This window comes from Lasioglossum baleicum, unplaced genomic scaffold, assembly GCF_051020765.1.
Source record: "Lasioglossum baleicum unplaced genomic scaffold, iyLasBale1 scaffold0391, whole genome shotgun sequence".
Classification (NCBI taxonomy): Eukaryota; Metazoa; Arthropoda; class Insecta; order Hymenoptera; family Halictidae; genus Lasioglossum; species Lasioglossum baleicum.
The window spans coordinates 33763-40429 of record NW_027469451.1 but is presented as its reverse complement, the minus strand read 5'-3'; positions in this window follow the sequence as shown (position 1 = coordinate 40429).

Genomic DNA, 6667 nt, shown 5'->3' with positions numbered 1-6667 from the left:
GCTCGCTTGGAGCGAACCGTTCGAGTCGCTGGCTGAAGGCGGACTGATGCAAGCGTCCGCTCTGCCTTGCCTCCTTCGTTCGGAGTGGGGATAGCTGACGCTGCAGTCTCTTTGTTCTTCAGTCGTCGGAGTGGGAGAACCGCTGACGCAGCAGCGTCTTCGCTCCCGGGGACTGCACGTGCATTTCTGCTGACGCTGCAGTCTCGTGGCTGTCCTATTGCCCTCTACGAGCGTGGGACTGCTGATGCAGCAGTCCTTGGACTTCTCGACGTTTCTAGAAGCTTCTAGATGCTTCCAGAGTGATGCAATACTTTATTGCATTATGTGTCGTGGTGATGGGTTGAAACTGAGGTAAGGTGTTGATCAAGGTGAAGTTATGGTGATGGGTAGAGACGGAGATAAGGATTAGAACAATAGAATAATGAGATCTTAATACTATGCTCTTATGTCTAGGGGACGGTGTGTGGATCTTATGCAGATCAGACCTTGTATACATGGTGTGTGTACAAGGCCAACGTCGTACATCGGACGACGTAACAAGCTCTCATTTTCATCTTGGTCATTCCTAAATGACCTTCATGCAGTTTGCTTAACATGTCTAGTCTTAAATCACTCGGTATGACTACTTTGTTACCATTAAATATTAAATCATTGGATACATATATATTGTCTCTTTGGTGCCAGTATGCCAGTAGCTCTTTTTCTACTTCTTTCTTTTTTTTCCGGCCATTGCGTCTTGCCGTATTCTCTTACTCTTTCTAGTGTGCTATCCCTATCGGTACTGTGTCTTATCCTATCTAATTGCTCGTCACTTATTGCGATGTGTTTGTAAATACTGTGTACTACCTGGGTCAGATCTATTTCATCCTGCTCTTTGTGAGGTAAGTAATCTCGTGATAATGTGTCAGCTATATACATATACTTTCCTGGTAAGTAATTGACTTCTAAGTTGTAGTTTATTAGTTTCAGTCTGAGTCGCTGTAACCTTGTTGAGTCTATCTGTGCTATTTCCTTCCTGAATATTGTAACTAGGGGTTTGTGATCTGTATGGACTCTAACTTTCCTACCATAAATGTAGTAATGAAATTTCCTGACCGCAAATACTATGCTTAACAATTCTTTTTCTATTTGCGCGTAATTTTTCTCTGTTTCTGTCAGGCTTCTTGAAGCAAACGCTACTGGTTTATTTTCTTGCAACAGGCAGCAACCTAAACCTGTTGAAGATGCGTCAGTCTGTATTGTTATTTCCTTCCTATCATTGAATGTTTGTAAAATAGGAGCCCTACTTATTTCTTTTTTCAAATTATCAAACTCTTTTTCATGTACTTTCGTCCAACCCCATTCTACCCTGGTTTTTAACAATGATCTGATCTGTTCTGTTTTGTTTGCTAGATTTGGTATAAATTCTCTGAGGTAGTTTACTACGCCTAATACACGTTGCAATTCTTTTTTGTTATTTGGGCTTTTTAGTTTCTGTATTGCCTCTACCCGGTCCTTTGCAATGGCTTTACCATTCTTTGAGAATATATATCCTACGTATGCTACTGTGTCCTTTCTATATTGTACTTTGTTTCTGTTAAATTTTATCTTGTTTTCCCGTGCTACCTCAATTACCCTTTTTAAACATTTGTCATGCTCTTCCAGAGTTGTGCCTGCAATTAGAATGTCGTCAAAGTATATTACAGTACCAGGAATGTGACCAAACATCTCTTCATTTTTCCTTTGAAAGAGTTCTGGTGCGCAATTTAATCCAAATGGAAGTCTGTTGAATCTGTAGCACCCCATTGGTGTTGAGAATGCACATAGTTTACTACTTTTCTCTGTTAACTTTATTTGCCAGAACCCATCCTTTAGATCAAGTATTGTGAAATACTTTTTCCCCGTTAATTTTTCGGCTATTGTCTCCGTTGTTGGTATTTCATAATATGGGCGCTTTATTGCTTCATTTAGATTCTTTGGATCAAGACAGATTCTCAGACGTCCATCTGGTTTTTCTCTAATCACAAGATTACTCACCCAGCTACTTGGATTCTCATATGCGCTTATTATTCCCTGTTTTTCTAGACTTTTTAGCTGTTCCCCCAGTTTGTCCTTTATTGTTTTTGGTACTCTCCTTGGGGGTTTCGCTATAGGCCTCTTATCTGCTTGCACTTTGATGTCACACGTTCCTGGAAATTCTCCTAACCCTGTGAATATGTCTTCATTTCTTTTTATAAATTGCTCTGTTTTACTATCTATTTCGGTTATCTTATGCACTACGTTTACTATCCCTAACTCTCTGCACGCTTCTAATCCTATCAGGGGCTCGACTTCTCCTTTTATCACAGTGAACTTTAGTGTATAATTATTTCTCTTATATCTACAACTTATTCTAATTGTGCCTAACGCAGCTATCTTAAATCCCCCATATGCTTCTAACGTTATGCTCTGTTTTTTAATCGCCTGTTCTATTCCCAACTCGCAGCACATCTTATATGGTATCACATTTGTGTCAGCGCCTGTGTCTATCTTAAATCTACGCATAGAGTCTTTTATTTCTAATTCTTCTTGCCAGTCTTTTCGTTGCGCCGCTGCGCATCTTACGTTGTCTATTTTTAGTGTACTTATGCTAAAATCACTTTCGCTGTCACTGTACGCTTCCTCTCTGTATCTGTCTCTACCGCACTCACTTGCTCTGCATGCCTGTGCAGTATGATTGTATTTTGAGCACTTTTCACACCTGACACCATACGCTGGGCACTGTCTCGGTCCATGCGGTCCATTGCACTTTCTGCACTTGAACACTTTCTTCTCTCTTGACGTGCTTCTCCTTCTGTAACGTCCTGGTGTCCCTGTTCTGCTTCTGTGGGCTGGTCGCTCTCTTCTGGTGCCTCTTTGTCCATCCTTTCCACCACGACCGGAGGTGTTTTGTATTGCATTTATCTTTTGCGTGTTATTTCCCTGCAGCTCACTCGTTTGACTTTTCGTTATTTCATGGGTTTTAATCATTTTTATTAATACGTCAAGTTGGAGATCCTGACTTCTCAGTGCTTTCTGTTGCGTCCCCGTATCCGACATATGATATATTATGTTGTCCCTTATCATCGAGTCCGCCAGTGCACCGTAATTGCAGTGTTTTACTAGCTTCTTCAGGTCGGCTATGTAGTGTTCTATTGTCTCACCTTCTTGACGATTTCTGCTGTTAAATAGAAATCTTTCATATGTTTCATTTCTTTGAGGCTCAACGTAGTTCTGGAAAGCTGCTATGATTTTTTCAGGGTCTTCTTTATCTTCCTCTGGTATGCCGAGGGTTTCGAAAACCTCTAATGCCTCACTGCCTACTAGATTGAGCAGTGTTGCTGCCTGTACTGCCTTGGCTTTTGCACGCCTACCCGTGGCAATCATAAAGAGATCGAAATCTCTTTTGAATCTCCTCCAGTTTTCTGCTAAATTTCCTTCTAACTGGAGTGGCTCAGGCTTGTTGATCCCATCCATGGCGTTTTCTGTTATGTTTTCAACAGTTTCTTTCGTGGCGGTCTCCACGTGTTCAATTTTGAGGTTATGTAGGTCTGTTGGAAGCGAGTGATTTTTCTCGCTTTTCGCAGGAACACTTCCCATCAACTGTCTTCTTTCTCGTGGTTGTTCATTCTTTTCCGGTTTTTTCCTGTTCCGTTCCTCTTACGTACTTTTCATTTCTCTGTAGCTTCATAACCTCACTTGCCTTTTCTTTTGTATTTAGGTCTTCTTTTTATTTAAATATTTTTTTCTTCACACACTACCGACTGCGCCATGTTGTGTCGCGTCCGCGGGATGCGTGGATGGGTTTAGGCTTATTTAGATTAATGCTGATTAGGACACACTTATTTATTTTCAACTTGTTACACTGGTCGCTGCGCGTGGCCAGGCGGGCGATGTTGGCCGAGAGGGGACGGTGGCCCTCTGGCGCCTAGTCCTATGACTTAACCTAACAGATCAAGCATATGTTTATATGAATTTTTTTCATTGTTTTAGACGTACAATCAGTTTCTGAAGTGGGTCTCACATATTCTGTTACACCTTGTGTAATATATGTGTATGTATAGACACATAAGACAAACACACAACATTATGTCAGTGTTTAAAGTGTGTATAGTGTATATTATTATTAATATATAAGGTATTTCTACGATTTTGTCTACTCTAATATTGCTGTTGTTTTTGCAAATCCAAATGTTTATTACACTGAGAAGTAACTTGTAAAAGAATTAGCAAATTGTGCGATTCGTGTTTTTTCAACTTTTTGAAGTAATCGACGATTTTTCACTAATAAATGAGTATAAATGTGTTGATATTGGAATGCCTCTGTGCCGAAAATTCATGATAATTTGAATGAGGCTATCAAGAAATACACTTGATATGACCTCTATTACTCTCAAGACAAAGAAAATATTTCTATAGAAATTTACTTTATTAATTATGTTCCAAGTCAAATATTTTTCGAGCGACTGCTGACCAGATGTAGCATCCTTACTTCCAGCACGGTATTTCATTACCCTGAACTTACGCTACTTGGACAGGCAAGGACCGCTTCTTGTAAGATAACAAAGATATTGGTCAGACAAGAAAATATTAAATTTATTAGTCCTTCAAATTATTATGAATTGTCTGGTCATTTCAAGATCAACATACGTGTTTAAAATCCATTTTTTTAAATCAGCTACACTAGTAAAAATGTGTCGCTGTTACAAAAAAAATCGTCGATAAACTTTAAAACTTGAAAAAAATTTTCTTGACGGAAAAAAACATGAAAATGAAAACAACTATTGTTTTGTATATTTTGTTATTTGTAAAAGTAATGAAGACATTAAAATGGATGAGATAAACGAAATACCTGGTATTCATATAATATGTAGTATAGACATAATACTGAATGTATATATGTATTATGTATCAACGAATTATATAATAGTTGGACTGTTTTAATTTCTTAGAAGGAACAGAAAATGTTAAAAAATGTTCTTCCGAAAGTTGTTTCATATGAAGGGGGACATAATGTGATACAAATATTCTTTTAATACGAAATAATGGAAAAGATGTATAAACATATATTATATTTTATTTCTATTCAATTCTATACAATTTGCATTTTATTTCTATTCAAGGTTTTACCTCCTAAACCACCAATTGCACAACTTTATATTATTCACATTGTATACATGGATACCGTAAGTATAATATACATTACCAAAGTTTGTTATTTTAGTTTGTTATACTATAATTATATGATGTGTATAGGCAATGTTGGGCAAATTTTATTTTGATTATCGTACAAAGAATAATGTAAGAATTTATTCCTGAATCACGAGTAACGATATTATTTGGAGAAAAATTATTTATTAGTAACGAATAAATCTGTATCGTAATAAATAAATACTATGTTTTGTTATTCGAAATTAGTTCACGACAAATAGATTTGAAGATCAAAATGCACTCAACACTGACAGATGTTAATAGCACTTTAGGTGAAATATTTTTCGAGTTAACGTTTGATAATTGACGAAGTACCCTAAATTGAGAGAGCATTTACAGGTTATCGTAATGTTTTGTTATGTAATATAGAAATTAGCATTTAGACGTTTGTTTTAAATATCCCATTGTAACATTATTTATTTTGTAATTTTACTACAAGCATAAAAGTGCATATAATTTTTATTCTTTCCCTTTAATACATGGTAACTGCTGCCCTATGACCAGGGTAAAAATTCACATCGTATTGATAGTGGTACCAAATTTAACAGCTTATATTATACTTATGAAAGTTTTGCTTTGAAAGGGAGTGGGTACAATATTTATATTGTGCGAAACATTAACAAAAGCTATGTATATAGCAATATGGAGCAAGATAAAAGAATTAGCTCCAACGCTTCATGAGAATTTGAAGTTTACAATGACTGATTATGAAAGTGCAGCAATGATTGCATTGGAGCAGCAGTTTCCATTGAGCAGTGTAAAAGGCTGCTGGTTCCACTATAATCAGGTTAATATAATTTTATAGGGAATAAATTTACTGCCCATAAAAAGATATAATTTTAAACCAAGTGTACGTTTTACAGGCTTTATTACGAAAATGGCGCCATTTAGGTCTCGCAGATGCACCAACTAAAGTATTGTCAATGGCAATGACATTAGCTTTAGCTCCTGCAGACCTCTTTAAAAAAGGGTTTGCTGAAATTGAAAGAGAATCAGCTTCTTTTACCGCTGAGCATCCTCCAATCAAAATTTTTATCGAATACATACGATCCACGTGGTTGCCAAAAGCAGAAAAAGTTTCAGTATATGATTGTCCCATGAGAACAAACAATACCACCGAGTCTTACAATAATGTTGTTTCATTGAAGTTAGGAAGAGGGAAAAAAACATATGGATATTTTTGGGTAATTCTTTCATTAATTTTATTTCATTTATACATTTTTATTTGTGTATAAAACAAAATTTAAAAGAACGATTTCTCATCCAAGCCAAGTTAACTGTGTAAACTTTACAGAAACTATAAAGCAACTAATAATGGATGAAGAAATTAAATTAAAAAGACTCAATGAAGGACAATGCGTACGTCGTAAAAGCAACAAGAAAAGTGTAATAAGAGATAATAAGATTGGATTACTACAGAAACATCTTGCTAGTGGAAGGTTTGATTTTGTCCTAAATG